The sequence below is a fragment of the Bos grunniens genome, chromosome 8 (assembly GCF_055505025.1).
Source record: "Bos grunniens cultivar Pamir isolate PY7600 chromosome 8, Bosgru_T2T1.0, whole genome shotgun sequence".
NCBI lineage: Eukaryota > Metazoa > Chordata > Mammalia > Artiodactyla > Bovidae > Bos > Bos grunniens.
In genome coordinates this window covers 11443322-11469250 of record NC_141172.1, presented here as the reverse complement: position 1 = coordinate 11469250, position 25929 = coordinate 11443322, and the positions used below count along the sequence as shown (strand labels likewise).

The following is a 25929-nucleotide window of genomic DNA, read 5'->3' as shown; positions in this document are numbered from 1 at the left end:
TGGGGCTTTCCTGGTGGCTCAGCGGTGAAGAATCTGCCTGAAAGGCAGTAGACCGCCTGCAATGCAGGAAACGCAAGTTCAGTCCCTGAGTGGGGAACATGTGCTGGAGAGGGAAACGGCAATTCACTCCAGGATTCTTGCCTGGTGGGCTGCAGTCCACGGGGAGGCAGAGTTGGAAACGACTTAGCAACTAAACCACAATCTGCTTGATTCACACCGTTGTACACCAGAAACCAATACAACACTGTAAAGCAATGATCCTCCCATTAAAAATACAAAATGAAAAGACTGTCATGGCTGAGAAGCTTTTGAGTTGGACTCTGGACACAAGTTCACCTTCTCTGAAGATTGCCAACTTTTCTGATTAAAGCACCTTTTTTCCTACTGACACTTGCCTCTTGAATTACTGGCTTATGAGTGACAATCGGCCAAACCTGGATACAATTCCAATACTAGCATGTTTCTGCCTAGAGAGACTCAGCACTCTAATAAAAAAGAAAGAAAGTAAGAAAGTTCTGCTACTGAACTATCTTCCAATTTATTAATTAAATACCTGTTTTGGCAATGATGTGATCAGACCCTATGCTTTTTGTCCAGCAGCATTTTTTGTAATGCCTTAAGTCACACCATAATGAATTAATAATGGCCATTTATAGAATCTTTCTGATGAAAGTTAAAACTACTGCTGATTCATCCAGCGGCTCACAAGTCACAGGAAGCATAAAAGGAGGTAAACGGAGGACACACCTTTGCCTCTGGGTCCTGACTCTAGCCATTAGATGAAAGTTGGATTTTCTTTCTTTGCGTGGTTGATATACTGGTTAAAGGAAAAACTCTTTGACAGCCAGCCTCTCTCCCTGCTTATCCTAGCTATGTAAATACAGAGACGCTGTGAAACTGAGGTCAGAAACAAAGCCTAAATCTATCTTTCTTTCTGCTTCTCAAGCACAAGTTTAGAGCTCCCCTGGTAGGAGCTATTTTGGTTTTCTTTTCCAGACTCCCATTCCCCTAAGACAATGTGCACATGACCCAACCCAGGAAATGTTACGGAAACAAATGTGGTAAGAGGCATTTCTAGAATGATTCAGGGAGAAGTTGCAAAGATATTAAAATCATCTTTCTCACTGTGATTGTTGTGATGTTAGCAGCCTTTTCCCTCAAGCTGTTGAAGAAAATGTAAATGGGAAAGTATTCATTACACCCAGGCAAGGAACTGGCCGTCAGTATAGAAGAGTAATGAACTCAGGGCATGCTCCGAAGCAAGGGTATTTTGTAGCTTTGGCAGCACAAGAATTTCACTTGCTTTTTGAGAGCAAACAAAGTTAGTTAGAGGCTGGCTTTCTTTGTCTATTTTTATGATATAGGAACAAGTGATTTCATCCAAAGGATGAATTTTCACCGTGTGGCAAAAACACAGTATTTTTTTCAAGGATGTATGTCTCTCAAAAAACATTGATTTCATCTGAAAAAATAAGGAAGATCACAACTAAAAATGAAAAAGCCGTAGTTTTAATAAAGTTTTAATAAAGCTATAATTGATACCTATGGGCCAGATGTGTTTTAATGATGAAAGGATGATTAACTCTGTTTGATAAACTTCATAAAAATTGCAAAGTATGGGCATTGTTGGTAGGCTTTAGGAATTTAATAGACATGGCTGTCTTTTCAGTTAAGTTTCTATGAATGTAAATTATTTACTTTTCATGTTAGGATGAAAATTAAGAGGTGTGAACATCATCATCAGTATCCTAGAAGCAGATCTTTATTGTCTAGATATCACATCACAGGTTAAGTCTCTAGCTAATTTTTAGTTTACCTTTCAAAGATATAATGACCTTTAAAACAACTTACTCTTAAAAAAGAAAGAAGAAAAAGGTGACACTGCAAACAAGTTGATGCCAGCAGTGAGGAAAATACATTAGTGTAAATCAGAAAGGAAAAGAACCCTTTACGGGAAAAAGTTCAAATCAGGGATGGGCTTCACATTCCCAAGGGCTTCAGTGAGAACTTGACAAAATAATTGGCTTGGCAAAGTCACAGAAACAGCATCATATATTGAAATCAAGCACTTGACTAATTTAATTTCAAAATTGACCTTTTTACCTTCAGGCAAAGGAATGACTTGTTTCCTTAGGAGAGTAGAAAGCCTGAGGCTACCAGGCAAAATTCAGCCTCAAATCCCCTTATTGTCTCTGCCAGCTGCATTCCATGTCTTTCTTCCTGTAACCTCTTGTCATTTTCACTGCACAGAGAATTCCCCTCCAGTCTAACCCAAGTCTCCAATGCTACTTCATGGAAATCCTCATTTCCATAAATGGTTTAGTGCCAAACCCACTACATAAGCTATATGTCTATCGATCTCTTGATTTTATTGGGGGAGAATGGATACATAGATACATATGGCTGAGTCCCTTTGTTGTCCACTGAAATCATCACAACATCGCTAACTGTCTATACTCTAATACAAAAGAAAAATATTTTTCTAAAATATTAAGTATTTAAAGGCATCATCGAAAGAGCCAATATCAATCAAAATCCACTTTGAATATTTTATCACATTTCTTTAGGAAAAACAATTGTATTTTAATGTTTACATAGTTACTGATATATACTTTTCTAGTCTTTTCTCACTTAAGTTTTCCTATATTTGCCATAGTCATCTCAGTCTTATGTCTAATGGTTTCTATGTGATAATAATACTAATACTGTATGACTTTAGAAGAGGTCTATTATCATATTAAAAATATCATACTACCTGAGGCGCCAACTTTAAAACCGTTGACTATGTCAGTTTTTCTCTTTTGTAAGTAACATTGAATGATTTTTTAAATTTATTTATTTTTAATTGAAAGGTAATTGCTTTATAGAATTTTGTTGTTTTCTGTCAAACATTTTTGTATTGTGACAGTATTAACTTTCACATACAGAAGATACAAGTTTCTCTCACCATATCAGGCATGTCCAAGTTTAAAAAAAAATATTTATAATTACATATGTGAAATTATATATCATTTTTACAAACTTTATTTCTAATTAAACTAAGTAGCGCACCTCAAGGTTATTCATCATTTATATTCCACTTTTATTCATTATTTTTATTTTTTCCACTTAATTAGAATTAAGGTACCAAATATTTTGCTTTAAAAAGTGCTCTGTTTCAAAGCTATCAATCTTTTTTATTAAAGTATAGCTGATTCACAAAGTTAACTTCTGTCATACAACAAAATGATACAATTATACATATATCCGTTATTTTTAGTATTGTTTTCCATTCGACTTATCATAGGATAGTGAATATAGTTACCCATACTATACAGTAGGACCTTGTTTCTTATCCATTTTATATATAAAAGCTTATATCTACTAACCCCGACCTCCCACTCCCTCCTTCCCCAACGTCCACCCCCTTGGCAACCACCAGCCTGTCCTCTTTGTCAGAGACTGTGTTTCATAGATAGGTTCATTTGTGACATATTTTACATTCCACATATAAGTCATATTCTATGGTATTTGTTTTTCTCTTTCTGACTTACTTCACCTAGTATGATAATCTCTCGTTGGATAAAGCTATCAATCTTTATGTAAATATACCCTCAGTGTCCATTTTGGGTTTTCCTTTTATTCAACAATATTTCCAGTTACCCCTTTACTACTATGAATCTTCTCATATCAGAAAAAACGCGATAAAAACAGAAAAATATTTTTATTCTCAGGCTCATAAAACAATGATATGTTAATAACTCTTTACATATTCTTATCCATAAGCTAATAAGGTGAATTCCATGTTGATAGAAAGATGCCTATGGCCATTTTAGTAATAGGTAGGCTGTGAGTCAGATCTTGTAGAAGGAAAGGCATCACATCTCTGAGGACCACTTTCTATCATCTACTTCCAGTTCAGTTCAGTTCAGTTGTTCAGTTGTGTCTGACTCTTTGCGACCCCATTAATCGCAGCACGCCAGGCCTCCCTGTCCATCACCAACTCCCGGAGTTCACTCAGACTCACGTCCATCAAGTCAGTGATGCCATCCAGCCATCTCATCCTCTGTCGTCCCCTTCTCCTCCTGCCCCCAATCCCTCTCAGCATCAAAGTCTTTTCCAATGAGTCAGCTCTTCGCATGAGGTGGCCAAAGTACTGGAGTTTCAGCTTTAGCATCATTCCTTCCAAAGAAATCCCAGGGCTGATCTCCTTCAGAATGGACTGGTTGGATCTCCTTGCAATACAAGGGATTCTCAAGAGTCTTCTCCAACACCACAGTTCAAAAGCATCAATTCTTCAGCGCTCAGCCTTTTTCACAGTCCAACTCTCACATCCATACATGACCACAGGAAAAACCATAGCCTTGACTAGACGGACCTTTGTTGGCAAAGTAATGTCTCTGCTTTTGAATATGCTATCTAGGTTGGACATAACTTTCCTTCTAAGGAGTGTCTTTTAATTTCATGGCTGCAGTCACCATCTGCAGTGATTTTGGAGCCCAAAAAAATAAAGTCTGACACTGTTTCCACTGTTTCCCCATCCATTTCCCATTAGCCTTCAAATTTCTAACTAAATGCCAGCTTTCATGGCAATTAGAATGTTCTAGTTATTTTATCCAAGAAGGCAATGGCACCCCACTCTAGTACTCTTGCCTGGAAAATCCCATGGATGGAGGAGCCTGGTAGGCTGCAGTCCATGGTGTCGCTAAGAGTCAGACCCGACTGAGCGACTTCCCTTTCCCTTTTCACTTTCATGCATTGGAGAAGGAAATGGCAACCCACTCCAGTGTTCTTGCCTGGTGAATCCCAGGGACAGGGGAGCCTGGTGTGCTTCCGTCTATGTGGTTGCACAGAGTTGGACATGACTGAAGCGACTTAGCAGCAGCAGCAGCAATTATTTTATAACGAGACAAACATATATGCACCTTTTAAAACATTTATAAATTGAACCTACAATTATTTATTTATTTAAAATTGAACCAACAAGCCATGAACTAAGGAGGAACTTGTATTTTTTTCACTCTGATATTATGCCTAGTACAAAATGGGTGCACAGTGAATATTAAATGAATAACAAACTACCTAATTAATTAAATGACAAGCAAGTGGACAGGGAGATATAGAAGGGCAGATGTAGACAGGAAATACATAATTATTGGTTTTATGTCATGTCATGAAAGGGCTAACCAATCATTAAACTTACAGGCACCAAACAAAGAGATTTTGTACTATATCCCTCAATCACCTCTTCAGACAGGAAGAGTGACAGGGTTTCAAACTGCCTATGCATTTACCCAAGCCTCTGCTCTTTTGTGTGAGTTATTATTTTCATAATAGTTCTGCTGCTAGTCAGCAGCATCATAGCTGTGTTGGCCTTGCCCTTTTAGAAGCCATGCTCACTTTCAAATTTCTTCTCTTATATTTTTACTATGATGATTATGCCAAAACAGAGCCATGACCTTGGGTGGAGTACTATTCCATTTACTATGGAAAGATCCATATATGCCTCATGCACCACATGACCTCTCACAACCTCTCCCGTGAATAGTGGGCTATGGTTAGATCAGCTTGTTTTGAAGAGGATAAGGGTAATTGAATGATATGGATGTTTTTACACAGAAAAGGCAGATTAAATTAAGGCATACAAGAGATAATTTTTTAAAAATATTGCAATAATTAAGCAAATTGAAAGAAAAATGCTATTCCTGGAAGAAGACTATTAAGTCCTAAAAAGCTCAAACGGCAGAATTTCAGTGAAGGGGAGTTCCCTAAAGGAGTGGGTACATAAATTGTCATTAATAAGATGATTCTGACACTTGCATAGTAACGTTGAACTTGAAAATCTGCAGAAATCATGCCCTATATGTAAAGAGTCTGTCATTAATCAATTACTGTGATCTAGGAAGATTAGACAAAAATGTTTCCTTAGATAAGACAGAGCTTTCTGAGCATTTTTAATCACTGAGCATTTTTAATCTTTGCGTCTTTACTGACCATATATTCATTAATCATAATATGATAGGAACTCAAAATTTATAGAATTCAAATGATCAGCAAAATTATAAGAGTGATTACTGCAAATGGATACTTGTTTATATCACCTGCACATCCATTTTCAAAAGGAAAAACAAGGGTTTAATGTAAGGCATTTAGCCATGTTTGAGTTCAAACTTAGTCTTGTTGTTCCAATTTTTAAATAGCATGGTAGAAGAAACAACATGATTTACCTGATTTCCTCCTGGATTTTACACAAAATCAATAAAGAGAATTAGTGACTGAAAATCAGCACCCTCAACAAAACTGGTATTTCCAGAAGACTCAATCTAATAAACAATGAAGGACTGACAAATTTAATGAAGACAAAAAGAAGCTGAATGATTATTTTGGAAAGTCAGGATTCCCAAAGGAATAGTCGGTACCATGGGACAAACCAACAATGCATTGTTATTGACTACGGGACCCAAGGCCAGGGCTGTAGCAAAAACTCCAAGAGACCCCATCCAGCGTGTTTGGGGAAGCAGTTAAGATGGAGCTGAAATGAACTAGAAAGAATACAGACAAATCATTTTTGCAGAAAGCAAACTATGTGTGACCTTTTCAGTTTACTGGAAGACAGGAAAAAAAAACAAACATAAACAATAAATAGATCATTAGGTGAAATTCTGCTACTAGAGAACCTTCCTCCAACAGCTGGTTGGGAAAAATCCCACTACTTCTCAAGATGAAGAATACTACATAATGGAAACATCAATAGATTTATTCAAACATGCTACCTGTATAAAAAAACAAGACAGGAAAGAGAAAAGGGGGGAAAAATGAAATTAATATAGGAATGTTGAAACATGTTGCCAATGAGAAATTAAAAATTATAATCAAATGTGTGTGCTGTGCTGTCTCAGTCCCGTCGGGCTCTTTGCGACCCTGTACACTGTAGCCCACCAGGCTCCTCTGTCCATGGGATTTCCCAGGCAAGAGTACTGGAGTGTGTAGCCATTTCCTCCTCCAGGGGATCTTCCTTACCCAGGGATCCAATCTGCATCTCCTGCATCAACAGGTGGATTCTTTACCACTAAGCCATCTTGGAAGCCCCAGACAAATGTGTATGTATATATAGATATGTGTGCTCAGTTCCTCAGTCATGTCTGACTCTTTGTGACCCCTTGAACTGTAGCCTGCCAGGCTCCTCTGTCAATGGGATTCTCCAGGCAAGAATACTGGAGTGGGTTGTCAGTTCCTTCTCCAGGGGATCTTCCTGACTCAGGGATTGAACCAATGTTTCCTGCATTGACAGGCAGATTCTTTATCTACACAGAGCCACCACAGAAACCCCAAAGTCATAAAACTGAGTTTTTATAGTCACTTTAGCTCATATGTCTCCGATGTTCCCATCTATAATCAGTCTCTTAACAAGCATAAATATGTGAGAATGTTGCCTGTCTCTTAACAAGCATAGAAATTTTGTCAATCATAAGGATAGTAGGAAGAAGTTGTAGTTTTACTTCAACTTAAATGAAAGACAAACTAGCTCAATTTAGATCACAAGCTTATTTCTGACCTTTTATATGTCTTTCTACCAGAAAGGGTAGAGAGAATGGTCACTGTTACTAACATAAATAAAAAAGTCATAAAACTAAACTACCATTTCAAAACACCTCTCCATGGGCATGACTATTAAATTTTGATTTAAATACCAATAAAAGTATAGCAGTAAACTCAATGGCTTAGCAAACTTAAAATAGGGTACTTCTTTGCATCTTTTCTAGTGTTGAACACACAAAGTAAACCATGCAGTGAAACAGTCTATAATAACCAAAGCAACGTTTACCTCTTTTTCCTGGTATTTCTCTATGTAATTAAGAATTTCCATATATATTTTAGCAAAAAAATTTTGTGTTATTTTAAACAGGATATGTCATCTTTGCCTACACCCATTCCCCAAATCTTTTTATTATAAAATGAACAGGAATTATATAAACAGTAAAAAGTACATAAAAAGAAAAATAATTCTCCCACCTACTCAGGACAGATAGTACCAGTATCACCAAAATATCATAAGAAGTTCCATACACTGTTCAAGAATATGCATGTGTAGTATATATCTATGTGTATGCAGTGTGTTTCTTCATATATATCTTTTTTCCACAAATGCAAATATCTCTCAAACACTATTATTTAATTGGCTTTGTGTTCACTCAAGTTTAACTTGCACTTCCCCTTCAAATGGTACTCTCAGTTCTGCTTCATTGTTTTCGATAGTCGAAGGCTATTCCATTTTATAGTTGCTGTAATAATATACGTACTTTTATTTTCATGAGCAATGCTGACAGGCATTCAGGTTGTTTTAAGGAAGACTTCTATTGCAAGGCTGAAATAATATCTTGTGCATATATTTTTGCCATTATATGCTAGTGTATGGGAATCATTTATTGAGCTGATGTGATAATTTACAGTTTTCATTTTGTTTTATATAGCATATTGTAGTGAAAAATGAAAGAGACCTGCAATATTCAAGATGAGGTTCTCATTGCTGAAGTAGACAGTTAATAGAACTATGCTAACATCTTTATATCTTCTATGGCAATATATAGTCTTACCTCCTAGGTAGCTATTATAATGAAAAGATCAGCTATTTGATCTCTAAGTTTTATTTGATTTTGGAAAGTCCTTTGATTAAAGAATGTTTAACTCGATGTTAAGTAAGAATATGATCCTACTAAATTGCATTTAATTTTGATTTCATCTCTTAAGAAATCAAAACATGAAGCAAATGGTATCCCCCATACATCCTTGATTATGATTTCCAAGAGGGCAAGTATAGTGATAATTGTCTCATTATTTCATGTAACACTGTGAGTGGTAGGTTCAGTATTTCTTTCCTAAGTTAAAAACAGTACATTATCATTTCAAAGAGGTCTTAATGTAAGAAATAGAAAAATAACAGGTTTTATAAAAATGAGCATTCACTGTACATTTTTTAATTCCTATGCTTTGCACATATCTAACTAGTAGAGAATAGTTGGCCTGAAAACTATGTATGACTTTATGATTTCCTCTTTTAAGATTCAGAAAAATAATATTAGGCTTAATTAGCAATGAGACATCTTACTATATCATAACTTTATCATGTTTTCTAAGTTTGGGGGCACGATTTGTGCCTAGGTATGAATCAATGGCCCAGAGGAACACAAGTAAAAGAGTTTATGACAAATTAAAGAATATTAATAATATTAATATTACAGTAATTGTTTCATTTTAAAAAGTTGTATCTGTAATATGTGTTTAAGTACAAAGAAAGATATGTCTTTCAATGGCATGAACAAAGTAATTAATTGCCTGAGTGAGCAAAACTCCATTTTTAATGCTTTTGAAAATTAAACAAGTAAAAGATGAATATTATTATTTAAAAGTGAGCAATCTTTAATAACAATTTTCCATGAAGGTTGGGTGATAGACTCAGTAAAATTCTTGGAAGTATTATATCTAATATGCCAAGAGATTAACTGAGTTATTGCCATCTGTTGAAGAAAAAAGGGGAAAAATCTTGGCGTATGACCAATTAAAAACTAAATACTATAAGATGTTCAAGAATATCTGTGCCATCATCTGGTGTCACTGACAATAGTGGGACAGCTTGTTTCAGAACAACTCTTCTCTAAGACTCAACCAGAAAAAGTTTGAAAAAATTAAAATATGAGAAACAACAACAACAACTGTTTGAAGATACTGGAAGACTCCAAGGCAGTCAAGGAGTTGGAGGACTAAGATCTCAGGAATCAGAGAAGCCCAAAGGAAAGAATCTAAGATTTGGTGTAGCTTTTACTCTTGAGAAACTGACAAACTGTGAGGTTGCAAAGAAAGTAGAAGTTTAAAAATTAAGACTATAAGTTTAGATGACCTTGTAGATTCAGGAAAGTATTCTTATTTCAGGGTCCACTGAGGAAGAGAACTGCTGGTAAAGATTCCAGGTTGTCAGCTGGTATTAAAGGAAACTTAACACAGACCAACCCCCCAAACAATGGTAGGAAAATCACTGTCAGCTTCCAAATCTACAATTGAAAATAGTCCTTAAAGATGGGCACCAAACAAAAATATATTTAGATGAACAAAATTGAGAGAATTCCTTATCCATAAGCCACTCTAATGGCAGAATGTGAAGAACTAAAGAACCTCTTGATGAGGATGAAGGAATAGAATGAAAAAGCCATCTTAAAACTAAATGTTACAATCTCTTTAACAAGTGGTGCTGGGAAATCTGGTCAACCACGTGTAAAAGAATGAAACTAGACCACTTTCTAACACCATACACAAAAATAAACTCAAAATGGATTAAAGATCTAAACGTAAGACTAGAAACTATAAAACTCCTAGAGGAGAACATAGGCAAAACACTCTCTGACATACATCACAGCAGGATCCTCTATGACCCACCTCCCAGAATATTGGAAATAAAAGCAAAAATAAACAAATGGGACCTAATTAACCTTAAAAGCTTCTGCACATCAAAGGAAACTATTAGCAAGGTGAAAAGACAGCCTTCAGAATGGGAGAAAATAATAGCAAATGAAGCAACTGACAAACAACTAATCTCAAAAATATACAAGCAACTCCTACAGCTCAACTCCAGAAAAATAAATGACCCAATCAAAAAATGGGCCAAAGAACTAAATAGACATTTCTCCAAAGAAGACATACAGATGGCTAACAAACACATGAAAAGATGCTCAACATCACTCATTATCAGAGAAATGCAAATCAAAACCACTATGAGATACCATTTCACACCAGTCAGAATGGCTGCGATCCAAAAGTCTACAAATAATAAGTGCTGGAGAGGGTGTGGAGAAAAGGGAACCCTCTTACACTGTTGGTGGGAATGCAAACTAGTACAGCCACTATGGAGAACAGTGTGGAGATTCCTTAAAAAACTGGAAATAGAACTGCCTTATGATCCAGCAACCCCACTGCTGGGCATACACACTGAGGAAACCAGAAGGGAAAGAGACATGTGTACCCCAATGTTCATCGCAGCACTGTTTATAATAGCCAGGACATGGAAGCAACCTAGATGTCCATCAGCAGATGAATGGATAAGAAAGCTGTGGTACATATACACAATGGAGTATTACTCAGCCATTAAAAAGAATACATTTGAATCAGTTCTAATGAGGTGGATGAAACTGGAGCCTATTATACAGAGTGAAGTAAGCCAGAAGGAAAAACAGAAATACAGTATACTAACGCATATATATGGAATTTAGAAAGATGGTAACAATAACCTGGTGTACGAGACAGCAAAAGAGACACTGATGTATAGAACAGTCTTATGGACTCTGTGGGAGAGGGAGAGGGTGGGAAGATTTGGGAGAGTGACATTGAAACATGTAGAATATCATGCAAGAAACGAGTTGCCAGTCCAGGTTCGATGCGCGATACTGGATGCTTGGGGCTGGAGCACTGGGACGACCCGGAGGGACGGTGTGGGGAGGGAGGAGGGAGGAGGGTTCAGGATGGGGAACACATGTATGCCTGTGGCGGATTCATTTTGATATTTGGCAAAACTAATACAATTATGTAAAGTTTAAAAATAAAATTTAAAAAAATAAAAAATAAAAAAAAAAAAACTAAATGTGTGTGTGTGTATATATATATATATATATATAATATTAGTTATATATATAACTAATACCATGGAACGTGGCCTCATCACTTCATGGCAAATAGAAGGAATAAAGGTGGAAGCCGTGGCAGATGTCCTCTTCTCAGGCTCTAAAATCACTGCAGATGGTGACTGCACCCATGAAATCAGAAGATGATTGCTTCTTGGGAGGAAAGCAGTGACAGACCTAGGCATTGTGTTGACAAGCAAAGGTCACTCTGCCAACAAAGGTCCATATAGTCAATCTACGGTCTTCCCAGTGGTCAGGTACGGTTGTGAGAACTGGACCATAAAGAAGGCAAAGCACCAAAGAATTGATGCCTTTGAACTGTGGTGCTGGAAAACACTCCTGAGAGTCCCTTGGACTGCAAGGAGATCAAACCAGTCAATCCTAAAGGAAATCAACCCTGAATACTCATTGGAAGGACTGATACTGAAGCTGAAGCTCCAGTATTTTGGTCATCTGATGCCAACAGCTGACTCATTGGAAAAGTCCCTGATGCTAGGAAAGATTGAGGGCAGAAGGAGAAGAGGGCATCAAAGGATAAGATTGCTGATGTTTTGGCTATTCGAGGTTTTTTGTATTTCCATACAAATTGTGAAATTATTTGTTCTAGCTCTGTGAAGAATACTGTTGGTAGCTTGATAGGGATTGCGTTGAATCTATAAATTGCTTTGGGTAGTATACTCATTTTCACCATATTGATTCTTCCAATCCATGAACATGGTATATTTCTCCATCTATTAGTGTCCTCTTTGATTTCTTTCACCAGTGTTTTATAGTTTTCTATATATAGGTCTTTAGTTTCTTTAGGTAGATATATTCCTAAGTATTTTATTCTTTCCATTGAGAAAGAAGAATGGAACTGGAGGAATCAACCTACCTGACTTCAGGCTCTACTACAAAGCCACAGTTATCAAGACAGTATGGTACTGGCACAAAGACAGAAATATTGATCAATGGAATAAAATAGAAAGCCCAGAGATAAATCCACGCACATATGGACACCTTATCTTCGACAAAGGAGGCAAGAATATACAATGGATTAAAGACAATCTCTTTAACAAGTGGTGCTGGGAAATCTGGTCAACCACTTGTAAAAGAATGAAACTGGACCACTTTCTAACACCATACACAAAAATAAACTCAAAATGGATTAAAGATCTAAACGTAAGGCCAGAAACTATAAAACTCCTAGAGGAGAACATAGGCAAAACACTCTCTGACATACATCACAGCAGGATCCTCTATGACCCACCTCCCAGAATATTGGAAATAAAAGCAAAAATAAACAAATGGGACCTAATTAACCTTAAAAGCTTCTGCACATCAAAGGAAACTATTAGCAAGGTGAAAAGACAGCCTTCAGAATGGGAGAAAATAATAGCAAATGAAGCAACCGACAAACAACTAATCTCAAAAATATACAAGCAACTCCTACAGCTCAACTCCAGAAAAATAAACGATCCAATCAAAAAATGGGCCAAAGAACTAAATAGACATTTCTCCAAAAAAGACATACAGATGGCTAACAAACACATGAAAAGATGCTCAACATCACTCATTATCAGAGAAATGCAAATCAAAACCACTATGAGGTACCATTTCACACCAGTCAGAATGGCTGCGATCCAAAAGTCTACAAATAATAAATGCTGGAGAGGGTGTGGAGAAAAGGGAACCCTCTTACACTGTTGGTGGGAATGCAAACTAGTACAGCCACTATGGAGAACAGTGTGGAGATTCCTTAAAAAACTGGAAATAGAACTGCCTTATGATCCAGCAACCCCACTGCTGGGCATACACACTGAGGAAACCAGAATTGAAAGAGACACGTGTACCCCAATGTTCATCGCAGCACTGTTTATAATAGCCAAGACATGGAAGCAACCTAGATGTCCATCAGCAGATGAATGGATAAGAAAGCTGTGGTACATATACACAATGGAGTATTACTCAGCCATTAAAAAGAATACATTTGAATCAGTTCTAATGAGGTGGATGAAACTGGAGCCTATTATACAGAGTGAAGTAAGCCAGAAGGAAAAACATAAATACAGTATACTAACGCACATATATGGAATTTAGAAAGATGGTAACAATAACCCGGTGTACGAGACAGCAAAAGAGACACTGATGTATAGAACAGTCTTATGGACTCTGTGGGAGAGGGAGAGGGTGGGAAGATTTGGGAGAATGGCAATGAAACATGTAAAATATCATGTAGGAAACGAGTTGCCAGTCCAGGTTCGATGCATGATGCTGGATGCTTGGGGCTGGTGCACTGGGACGGCCCAGAGGGATGGTATGGGGAGGGAGGAGGGAGGAGGGTTCGGGATGGGGAACACATGTATACCTGTGGCGGATTCATTTTGATATTTGGCAAAACTAATACAATTATGTAAAGTTTAAAAATAAAATAAAATTGGAAGAATTAAAAAAAAAAAAAAAAGAAAGTTTAAAAAAAAAAAAAAAGATTGCTGATGTTATCATCAATACAATGGACATGAACTTGGGCAAAATTTGGGACATGATGAGGGACAGGGAGGCCTGGCATGCTAAATTCCATGGGGTTGCAAAGAGTTGGACATGACTGGGTGACTGAACAACAAAAACAAATCTAACGAGCATTTTTAGGCAGAAGGAAAACAATCCAAGATGGAAACATGGTATTTGTTATATGAGGAATGACAATCAAAGGAAAGAGTAAATATTTGAAGAAATCTAAATGAATATTGAATTCACACACTAATAATATGCATTGCTGAAAATATTGATACATAGCAGTATTAACTTAAATGACAAGACATACTAAATAAATGTGAAATGTTCATAAATTCATAAACGTATTAAATTTGATAGACTTTAGTTGTTGATGCATGTTGTAATTTCTATAATACTAACTAAATTTCTAAAGGAATGGATAATGAGAAAGTTAATAGAGAAAAAATAATCAACATAACTTAAGGAAGTGAAAATAATATAGTAGAAACAGTACAAACTTTAGAGCACAGTGGCAAATTTAAACTTAATTTTTTTAGTAATTAAGTGTAAATGGCTTAAAAACAAAATGTTGCTTAAAATTAAACAAAATAACTTAATTAGATTCCTTGCAATCTACTCTTAAAAATATAAAGAAAAAGGGGAATTAAAATTCAGTGAAAACTATAATGAAGAGAATAAAAAGGGGTATTACTATGCAAAAAAGAAAAAATCACAAGAGGTGAAAATAAGGGACAGTGAGAGGTAGGAAAATGGGAGAAGATAATAAACTATGCAATGTGGATGGGAAAAGAGGAGACTACATATAAAACTAAGATCTGAGCCATATGTGGTATACTTCATTTCATATTGGACTAGAAAAGGAAATAAAATAAGCCAATCTTCCTATAATATTTATAGATATTCTTTGCAAATATCTGGTAGTATTGATTTTAAAGTTTTCATTTGACTTGCATTTAGAGGTAATAGAAGCGAGTCTTCTAGAGAGATGAAATAGATATCCTTCCATTCCAGAGAAGTCTTTTCTTTTTTTAATATGGTGCATAACATTCTGTAGCATTCAAGGTATTAGAATAAAACTCTGTAGCATGGCCTGACATTTTGAGAGACAGTTCAAATTATCTGCTAGGAAAGAGCAATGCATCTCTCCATTCTTGATGGATTTACTCTAACGTTCCCCTTTTTTTAGCTTCATCAGTCATTTGGTACATGAAGAAATGTGAATTCCACATTTAGAATAAAAGACAGATGTCTTCTAGTTACTACTCATACTGGCTAGGTACAAAAGACCTTGAAAAGATCAATTTAGGATTCCACTTTTTTAACTGGCCTAAACAGTCTGGGACATGGTGAATTGGAGTAAGAGAGAGAATAAGATCTGAAGAAGCAAACAAGGTAGTTAACATAGTATCCTGCTGTATCAAGGATGGTCTTAGACTCCAAATACCTAAATTCACAAACTTTCAGAAGTAGGAAAGACTTAGTACTCATCCATGGTAACTCACTCATTCACTTGTCAAGCAGTTTATTTAATGCTTACTTTTTCATTATCTTTTTTAGGATTTGGAAATTGAAAATTAGAATATACCTATTGATCCTCAGATATCTGTATGAAATAAAATATTCTAAGTAAAGTATCATAGGAATGGATACACAGTTCAGTAGAATCACAATGGAGCTGGTGATTAAATTTAATGGGATGAAAGGAGTCAAAACTTATGGAGAGGTCAGCTTGACTGAATTTTATAAATTAGCAGATATGACCAGTTGAGAATAAAGTAAAGGGAATTCAATTAAGAGTGAATGTCATGAGGAAGAGGCGTGAGAGTGAGAGGGGTCAGAGAGGGGAAAAGACACACAGGACCTTTGGCATGTTACCTTAGGCAATTTAGATACTTCATGGTCCCACAGACAATCCAGAGCTTCTGAATTATCAACATGGGGAATGAGGTACATGACTACCTTTGTATTTTATACAAATGAATATGGAGAAAGATTTAGGGTGAATTTGAAAAGTGTGAGATTCCAGGAAAGGAGACCAATTAGGAGATTAAGGACTATCAAAATAATCCAAAATGATATATTTAGGGGATAAAGTATATTGGGAATGAGAAGGCTGGAGATGGAGAAAATATATACTTGAGACCGTATAAAGAAACCTTAAATATCATTAGGATGTACTTTTAAAAATATATTATCAAGTGAGATATATTTTTGATCAAATCACGGATCTCCAGGTTTGTATATTTTAAGTGGGAAGTCAGTCTCTTTCAAACCTGATTATCTGTTTCTTGGCAGTACTGTGAGATGCAGCATTATCTGGGTTAGTGAACAAATGTGTGCTTTAAATCTCATCTGTCATTAAGCAAATTATTTCCATCATGGGATACCTACTATGCTAGTAAAAAAAAAAAGAAAAAAGAAAAAAAAGAAACAGATTAAAGTTGAGATAAATACTATTATCATTCTCATTTGTCATACAATCCTAGAATTATATGTGTATGTATAAAAGTTACGTGTGTCTGTGCTTGCGTGGGTGCAGTTTCAGGTACTACATTTTTGTTAACATGAAAACTGAATCAAATTTCAGCAAATGTGGAAAAATACTGGGAAGCTATTTTTACACCAGTAGCAAACATTCAACATTAGGCTAAAGAGATAATTAACATAAAACATGATAAAACAAGCTTTAAATCTGTAGAATACTGTGAAAACTGAAACCCCTACCAACTCCCAAGCCTTTTAAATGTATCTTGCATTAAATTCTTATAGTCACTAGCAAGGGAGAGTGGGTGATGGTGCGTTTTATGTCTATTGTACTGGTGTAATTATTAAAAGTATACTTTCACAGTTTCTCAAGTGACTGATTTGGATACTAAATCACATGTTCACCCCAATTTTAGACTTCTCTGACTTGTCCTGTATCTTATCAGCTCCTAATATTTATATCCTGACTCTCTCTTGTCTCTGCTTTATATACTATGTCAAAATTAGCAATACCATGTGACTCACTTTACATCAGCAGAAGTAGTGTGTATGCAGGGGAGGGCTCAGGTAGCTTTGTAAAAGAGGGAAGGCATATTATGTCACTTGCTTTTATGCATAGACACCTTCTTCATCTTAGAGAAGAAGAAAATCTACTGAGTAATCAACCTCCAGAAGGGAGCACCATAAAAGACAGTAACACAAAAAATCATTTTTTGTCAAATTAACACTGGATGAATATTTAATAATATATAGTTACCCCCAATTCACTTTGAGAGAGGATAGATTTTATTTGTGAAACTAAATTAATGGGCAATTTAAAACTTAAAAATTTATGTATAATTAGGGGTTGAAAGTGAAAGTCGCTCAGTTGTGCCCAACTCTTTGTGACCCCATGGACTTAGTCCATGGAATTCTCCAGGCCAGAATACTGGAGTGGGCCTTTCCCTTCTTCAGGGGATCTTCCCAACCCAGGGATCGAACCCAGGTATCCCACATTGCAGGTGGATTCTTTACTAGCTGAGCCACAAGTGAAGCCCAATTAGGGTTTGAATATATGCAAAAATGTATTGCTTTATAATGAAATCAGTTTCTTAAAAATAGAAATGTGAATGTCCCTTGATCATCTCTCATGGAATGCTAAGCATATTAACAGTGAAAGAAAGTTCCAGAGCTGAGTTTTCAAGGGCCTTTCAACATAAATTTTATTATTTGTCAAGTTCTTTCACAATTATTCTTTAAAACAATTTCCACTATGATTGAAACATATAGGATTTTCTGAAGGGTTTATTAATTTTAGGTTAGAGACTATGTCAATATATTTTTTTCACTGCAAAAATATTACTCCAGAGTATTGGCTCAATAAAAGTTTGCAGGATGATTAAACCAAAACACTAATTTTAGTAACACAAGAATGTGTAGAACGGCAGTGTTACAAACTAAGACGGTACAATGATTTTCTTACATAAATCATTACCACTGTGATATAATACAATAAAAATAAATTTAATGAAATATACATATCCAAATGAACTGGGTATTAATTATATGTACAGTTAAAAGGTATCATGTATATATCGAGAAAAAAAAATCTTTGAGAGCAAATTCAATGCACTGAATGTTTCGCCAAAGACTAGGGACTCAACATTTCTCTAAAGTAATCACAGGCTACCAGCAGCTGCTTGGCCAAAGTTTTTTTCAGAATTAAATATTTGATGTCTGCTAAGGTATCACTCACTCTTACCATCTGATCTTGTAGACTAAAAGCACTGCAAGGCACTTCTGAGTCACTTTCAAATTTCTCAGAATACTTCTCCAGGTGAGAAACAAATACTGAAATCTTATTTCTTCTATGGAGACTGAAGAATAAAGTTGCTAAGTTAAGTATTTGTTTAAAGTTAAGAAGCAACTGGAGAGTGTGGTGATGTTTTGACTTCTGAGGTCTGGGGTATTTTCTGTAGGTAAAAGACTATGTACTTTTGGAGACACATTCAATGATAGACCCTGACAAATGATTCAAATGTAAGTAAAGCTCATATAAATACTGTAATTAAGATTACGTTGATGAATGCAGTACATTTGGATGTTTATTCTCTCCATCTATATAAGTGAATATTTACCTTTAAATTATTAAAGTAATCTAGAAAACTATGTGAAACAATAACTTCCCCATGTACAAACTGGATTTAGAAAAGGCAGAGGAACCAGAGATCAAATTGCCAAATACACTGGATCATAGAAAAGCAAGGGAATTCCATTTAAAAAAAAAATCTACTTCAGCTTCATTGACTATGCTAAAGCCTTTTACTGTGTGGATCATAACAAATTGTGGAATATTCTTAACGAGATGTGAATAACATACCACATTAGCTCCCTCCTGAGAAGCTTTATGCAGGACAAGAAGCAACAGTTAGAACTGGATGTGGGAAAAACAGACTAGTCCAAAAATTGAGAAAGGAGTATGTCAAGGCTGTATATTGTCATCCTGTTTATGTAACTTATATACAGAGTATATCATGTGAAATGCCAGGCCAGATGAATCACAAGCTGGAATCAAGATTGCTGGGAGAAATATCAACAACCTCTTTTGCAGAGACGATACCACTTTAGTGGCAGAAAGTCAAGAGGAACTAAAGAGACTTTGATGAGGGTGAAAGAGTAGAGTGAAAAGCTGGCTTAAAACTCAAGTTTCAAAAAAATGAAGATCATAGCATACAGTCCTATCACTTTCTGGCAAATAGATGGGGAAAATGTGGAAACTGTCATATTTCATTTTCTTGGGCTCCAAAATCAATATAGATGGTGACTGCAGTCACAAAATGAAAAGATGCTTGCTCCTTGGAAGAAAAACTATGACAAACCTAGACAGTGTACTAAAAAGCAGAGACATCACTTTGCCAACAAAAGTCCTTATAGTCAAAGCTATGGTTTTTCCAGTAGTCATGTATGCATGTGAGAGTTGGACCATAAAGAAGGCTGAGTGCTGAAAAATTGATGTTTTTGAGCTGTGGTGCTGGAGAAAACTCTTGAGAGTCCCTTGGATAGCAAGGAGAGAAAAACAGTCAATCCTAGAGGAAACCAACTCTGAATTTGCAGTGGAAGAACTAGTGCTTATTCTCCAATACTTTGGTCACCTGATGGGAAGAGCTGACTTATTGGAAAGGACTCTGATGCTGGGAAAGATTGAGGGCAAGAGGAGAAGGGCAGAGGATAAGCTGATTGGACGGCATCACTGACTCCGTGGATGGTGACAAAGGACGAGATGGTTGGTTGAGCAAACTTGGGGATATAGTACAGGACAGGGAAGCCAGATGTGATGCAGTTTATGGGGTAACAAAGAGTCGGACATGACTTAGAGACTGAACAACAAATCTAGAAAAAACAAGGTAGTCTGAAAAAAAAAAAAGCCCAGTATTTTATAATCTATTGTTATTCTTCCTTTATCAAATGAATCACCCTTCTGATCCTGATAGAATGCATATATTTAGAAAAAAATCTAAAGAGAAACTTCAGTGCTAGCCTATGACTTGTGCATGACTGAAGTATCAGTCTATGGTAGGTACAAATATTCAAAGAATATTCAGTTCTGTGGTAAATCCATCCATAAAACTAGAGGGGTTGAGTCTGTGATATGAATGCTCAGTTGTGTCCTATTCTTTGCAACCCCATGGACTGTAGCCCACCAGACTCTGTTCATGTGATTATTCCATGCAAGAATACTGGAGTGGATTGCCGTTTCCTCCTCCAGGGGATCTTCCTGACCCAGGGATCGAACCTGTGGCTCCTGCATCTCCTGCATTGGCAGGCAGATTTTTTATCACTGAGCCACCAGATAAACCCCTGTGATGTGAGACAACAGTAAAAAAGCAGTGGTTCTTAGCCTTGAGTAAATCTTACACATAGGGATATTTGACAATGTCTGGACAAAAAGAGTCAACCCAATGTCAAGACAGTGAGTAGGGCATGCAAGGGGCATCTAGATCATGTGAGAAGAGGACAGGGGTGCTGCTAAATATTCTACAGTGCACAAGAACACCCCCTCAATAAAGGTTTATCCAGACCAAAGGGACAACTGTGCTGAGGTTTAAAATCTCTGGGGACTTCCCTGGCAGTCCAGTGGTTAAGACTCTATTATGCCACTAGCTGGGGAACTACAGATCCCACATGATATGTGGTGTGGCAAAAACATTACCAGACAAATTTTTAAAAGCAAAGTAAAACTCTGGTCAGGTAAGAGCTCTAAGAATTAGTCAATGGCTAATAAAATAAACTTTAAATGAGAACATGCAAGCGACTGGGTCCCCAAAACATTATTTAATGTTAAATTTTAATGAGGGTCATGCAGGAAAAATAGTAAAATGAAAATTGTGCTAAGCTACCACTGAAGAAATTGTTCAGTAGAGCACAGTATGCCTATCACAGGACGCATATGATAAATTCTCACAGTTACTGAACGGAAATATTTTTGTCTTCCTTAAGCAATTTATTTCATTTTATTTGAGAGTTCTTTCCCCTTTAATTTTAACTTGACAAAACTAAGAAAAGCTTATCAGTTCAGTTCAGTCGCTCAGTCGTGTCCGACTCTTTGCAACCCCGTGAAGTGCAGCACGCCAGGCCTCCCTGTCCATCACCAACTCCCAGAGTTTACTCAGACTCACGTCCATCGAGTCAGTGATGCCATCCAGCCATCTCATCCTCTGTCGTCCCCTTCTCCTCCTGCCCCCAATCCCTCCCAGCATCAGAGTCTTTTCCAGTGAGTCAACTCTTCGCATGAGGTGGCCAAAGTACTGGCGTTTTAGCTTTAGCATCATTCCTTCCAAAGAAATCCCAGGGCTGATCTCCTTCAGAATGGACTGGTTGGATCTCCTTGCAGTCCAAGGGACTCTCAAGAGTCTTCTCTAACACCACAGTTCAAAAGCATCAATTCTTCAGCGCTCAGCTTTCTTCACAGCTCAACTCTCACATCCATACATGACCACTGGAAAAACCATAGCCTTGACTAGACCGACCTTTGCTGGCAAAGTAATGTCTCTGGTTTTGGATATGCCACCTAGGTTGGTTTCTTCCAAGGAGTAAGCATCTTTTAATTTCACGGCCGCAGTCACCATCTGCAGTGATTTTGGAGTCCCCCAAAATAAAGCCTGACACTGTTTCCGCTGTTTCCCCATCTATTTCCCATGAAGTTATAGGACCAGATGCCATGATCTTTGTTTTCTGAATGTTGAGCTTTAAGCCAACTTTTTCACTCTCCACTTTCACCTTCATCAAGAGGCTTTTTAGTTCCTCTTCACTTTCTTTCATAAGGGTAGTGTCATCTGCATATCTGAGGTTATTGATATTTCTCCTGGCAGTCTTGATTCCAGCTTGTGCTTCTTCCAGCCCAGCATTTCTCATGATGTGCTCTGCATATAAATTAAATAAGCAGGGTGACAATATACAGCCTTGACATACTCCTTTTCCTATTTGGAACCAGTCTATTGTTCCATGTCCAGTTCTAACTGTTGCTTTCTGACCTGCATATAGGTTTCTCAAGAGGCAGGTCAGGTGGTCTGGTATCCCATCTCTTTCAGAATTTTCCACAGTTTATTGTTATCCACACAGCCAAAGACTTTGGCATAGTCAATAAACCAGAAATAGATGTTTTTTCTGGAACTCTCTTGCTTTTTTGATGATCCAGCGGATGTTGGCAATTTGATCTCTGGTTCCTCTGCCTTTTCTAAAACCAGCTTGAACATCTGGAAGTTCATGGTTCAGCTGAAGCCTGGCTTGGAGAATTTTGAGCATTACATCTACTACTGCAGGCTGGAATCATTTAGAAGAAATGGAGTAGCTATCATGGTCAACAGAAGAGTCCAAAATGCAGTACTTGGATGCAATCTCAAAAACAAAAGAATGATCTCTGTTTGTTTCCAAGGCAAACCATTCAATATCACAGTAATCCAAGTCTATGCCCCAACCAGTAACTCTGAAGAAGCTGAAGTTGAATGGTTCTATGAAGACCTACAGGACCTTTTAGAACTAACACCCAAAAAAAGATGTCCTTTTCATTCTAGGGGACTGGAATGCAAAAGTAGGAAGTCAAGAAACACCTGGAGTAACAGGCAATATTGTCCATGGAGTATGGAATGAAGCAGGGCAAAGACTAATAGAGTTTTGCCAAAAAAAATGCACTGGTCATAGCAAACACCCACTTCCAATAACACAAGAGAAGACTCTACACATGGACATCACCAGATGGTCAACACCGAAATCAGATTGATTATATTCTTTGCAGCCAAAGATGGAGAAGCTTTATTCAGTCAACAAAAACAAGACCAGGAGCTGACTATGGCTCAGATCATGAATTCCTTATTGCCAAATTCAGAAAAACTTATAGTATCACATATAGAGTCTCAATGACCACTTTAAATGAATTAATGTCTCTGCTTATGTCCTCTATATATTCTCTTTTCACTTCAGCACTCTCACCCCATTTCCCCTTCATATTATTTTTTATTAGAGGAATCAATTGTATCTAGACATAGGATAAATAATAAAATTCAAAGAGTTCTTAGTAATTGAATCCTAAATTAATCAACTCAACATTGAATACAAATTTGAAACTGTTTGAAATTATTAAGGTCTAGAGAACTGTGTGGCTCAGATGGTAAAGAATCTGCCTGCAATGAAGGAGACCCATGCTCGATCCCTGGGTCAGGAAGATCCTGTGGAGTCAGGAATGGCTACCACTCCAGTGTTCTTGCCTGGAGAATTCCATGGACAAAGGAGCCTGGGGGGTTACAGTCCATAGGGTTGCAAAGAGTCAGCCACACCTGAGCAACTAACATACCAAGAACTGTAATGCATTTATTATTATTCAAAAAACACTGCTAATTTGCAATAATGTCAAAGTCCTAATTGTTCAATGTTATTAACAGAAAAAAAAAAAACAGAAGGGAGAAATATTGATTAGAAAATTTATATGGAACATGTAAAGACTGAAGAGAGATTGAGAATAGCCTATTTCAAAATTATGATTTTCACATAGATGAAGCCAAGTACGTATGTCCTCCCTTTTGACACTAACAGCTAAAATGTTACTAGTATTATACATTTGGAGGTAATCTGAAATCCCTAAGTTATTTTTAAAGATAAAAATAAGTATTCATGCATATATTAAAGTACAAATGAGAGTATGTCCTATTTATTAGAACCACCAACATCAAAGACAGGGATAGATACAGATAGATGGATAAATGAGAGAAGTATCTATATTACTATTGATGGTTCTAATGTTTGGAAATTTTAATTAAAAAATTAAGAATACAATGTAGAAATAGGGTTCAAGGTGGGACTTATTTATCGGACCTGCCTTTCTATGAGAACTCCTCCTGCTTCTAGTTGGGAAGGGAAGGAAAAGGAAGAAAAGGTATTAATGGCTACAATCATTTACTTAAAAACCTGATGAAAAGTCGAGGGGCAGAAGTTGCTAGAAATCTCAGGCAGCCTCACCCTGTCCCCAGCTGACTGGAGCACTGGAACAGCGAGACTGGTTTCCAGGTGCTCACCAGAGCTGTGAGCCTCCCTTTAACTCACAACTTCCCTTTTCCTTTTGCCAGAAATGCTTGAGAGGGAGAAACCTAACCTGAACCTGATCGCAGTGGAACAGAGAAGTACAATGTCAACCCTTCCAGTCCTGTGGCCACAGGAAGAGCATACACATATGTAGGTGGGAGGGATGCTCCATACCAATAGGGTATCCCGCACTCTGATCATTAATACAAAGGAAGAGTAGAGATTATTGCTTCTCCAGCTGGTAAGGTTCCCCACGTCCACTTAGAACATAGAGCAACTGTTTAAACAGATCTCAGCTTCCAACTCTCAGATCTGCCATGACAAAGGAAAAAGAACATTTACCTTTCACTAGGCTTGGCTCCGGGAGTTGGTGATGGACAGGAAGGCCTGGCGTGCTGTGATTCATGGGGTCGCAAAGAGTCACATAACGACTGAACGACTGAACTGAAATGAGGCTTGGCTCAAGATCAGATCCTGAATTACAAATGTTCAAAACACAAAGAAATTGAAAACATTCTCCACAAATTTCAAAGATAATGATACATTAGAAAAATAAAACAACACTCCTTTTCCATCTGTCTGTGACTTAAAAATTTCTAAAAATTTTTTTTGGGGGGGCTGTTTAACCAGACATCTTAGCCTATAGGACAAAACCAAGATTCCATTGTTGCTGCTGTTTTGGATCTGCAAGTCCCAAGTAAACAAGGTATCAATGTTTCCTTGTGAGAGTTACTACCCTAGTCTTGTATCAATGACCCTGGAATACTCCTCCTGGCTAGATCTCAGTCTCATTGTTTAGTGCTAGTATATCTATCCCAGGGACGGGGGAGCCTGGTGGGCTGCCATCTATGGGGTCGCACAGAGTCGGACACGATTGAAGCGACTTAGCAGCAGCAGCAGTATATCTATCTGCCTTTCTATTGATCTTTTTGGTAACCAAATGTTTTATCATTGGACTAGAGTGTTCCTGAGATCAGGTATCTCTGGGATTCTTTCAAATTTCTCATCCTTTGCTCCAATTTCCTTGAAACCCTAAAGTTTGCCAGCTACTTGGAGTATTATTGACTGCCTTTACAAGACTGGGTTATCATCCTCCAATGGGTGATGTTGATTTCTGATCTAAAATTCTAACAGAGTATAAGAATGGAAATGTGCAGGCTGTCCTGAGCTGTGGGGCTCAGTGCAAAGGGGAAATAGAGGCCACTTCCCATTGGAAGATGGGCTCAGGAAGAAAAAGCTTGTGCACATAGTCAGTAGATGAGGGTGTATGTGAAAAAAGAGATGGATTTGGGAGGTAGAATGTTGGAGAATTACCTGAGTTAGTAGGAGCAAGAGAGGACACTTGTGAAACATGTTTCAGTAAACCCCAGGGAGAGAAAGATACATTAGCTGGGCAAACCTGGTTAGAGCCCTTTGCATGATATTAACTGTTGTTTAATATCATGTAAAATTCCCGTGCTTTGAAGAAAATCTAGAGGACTCTATAGAATGGAAACATATTTGCAAGTATGCAGATCCTCTGGTGTGTATTTTATCTCCTATGCCTGCATGTAACTCAGGGTTTTGCTTTGATCCTATCTGTAGCCTGACCAGTAATATCCAGATGATCACTTTTTTTCTCTAGCTCATCCTACAGTAGCTCAAATTCCAGTTACAGCATATGACTAGAAACATATTTTAACAGAGTTAAAATGCAGCTTTTTCTGATTTTAGTATTCTTTTCAATTATCCTAAAGGCAAAATAAAGAAATCA

General features: G+C 37.1%; 1 long non-coding RNA gene across 35 annotated transcripts in view; it reads right to left on the bottom strand.

The window, feature by feature from the left end:
• Positions 1 to 25929, bottom strand: part of LOC147366670 (uncharacterized) — a 927553-nt gene that overhangs the window by 500089 nt on the left and 401535 nt on the right. The window contains exon 2 of one of the 35 annotated variants that reach the window (XR_015168892.1): positions 24519 to 24650. The exons of the other annotated variants lie outside the window; for them this stretch is intronic. This is a non-coding gene — a long non-coding RNA (uncharacterized LOC147366670). The remainder of the gene's footprint in view (positions 1 to 24518; positions 24651 to 25929) is intronic. 35 annotated transcript variants of the gene reach the window in all.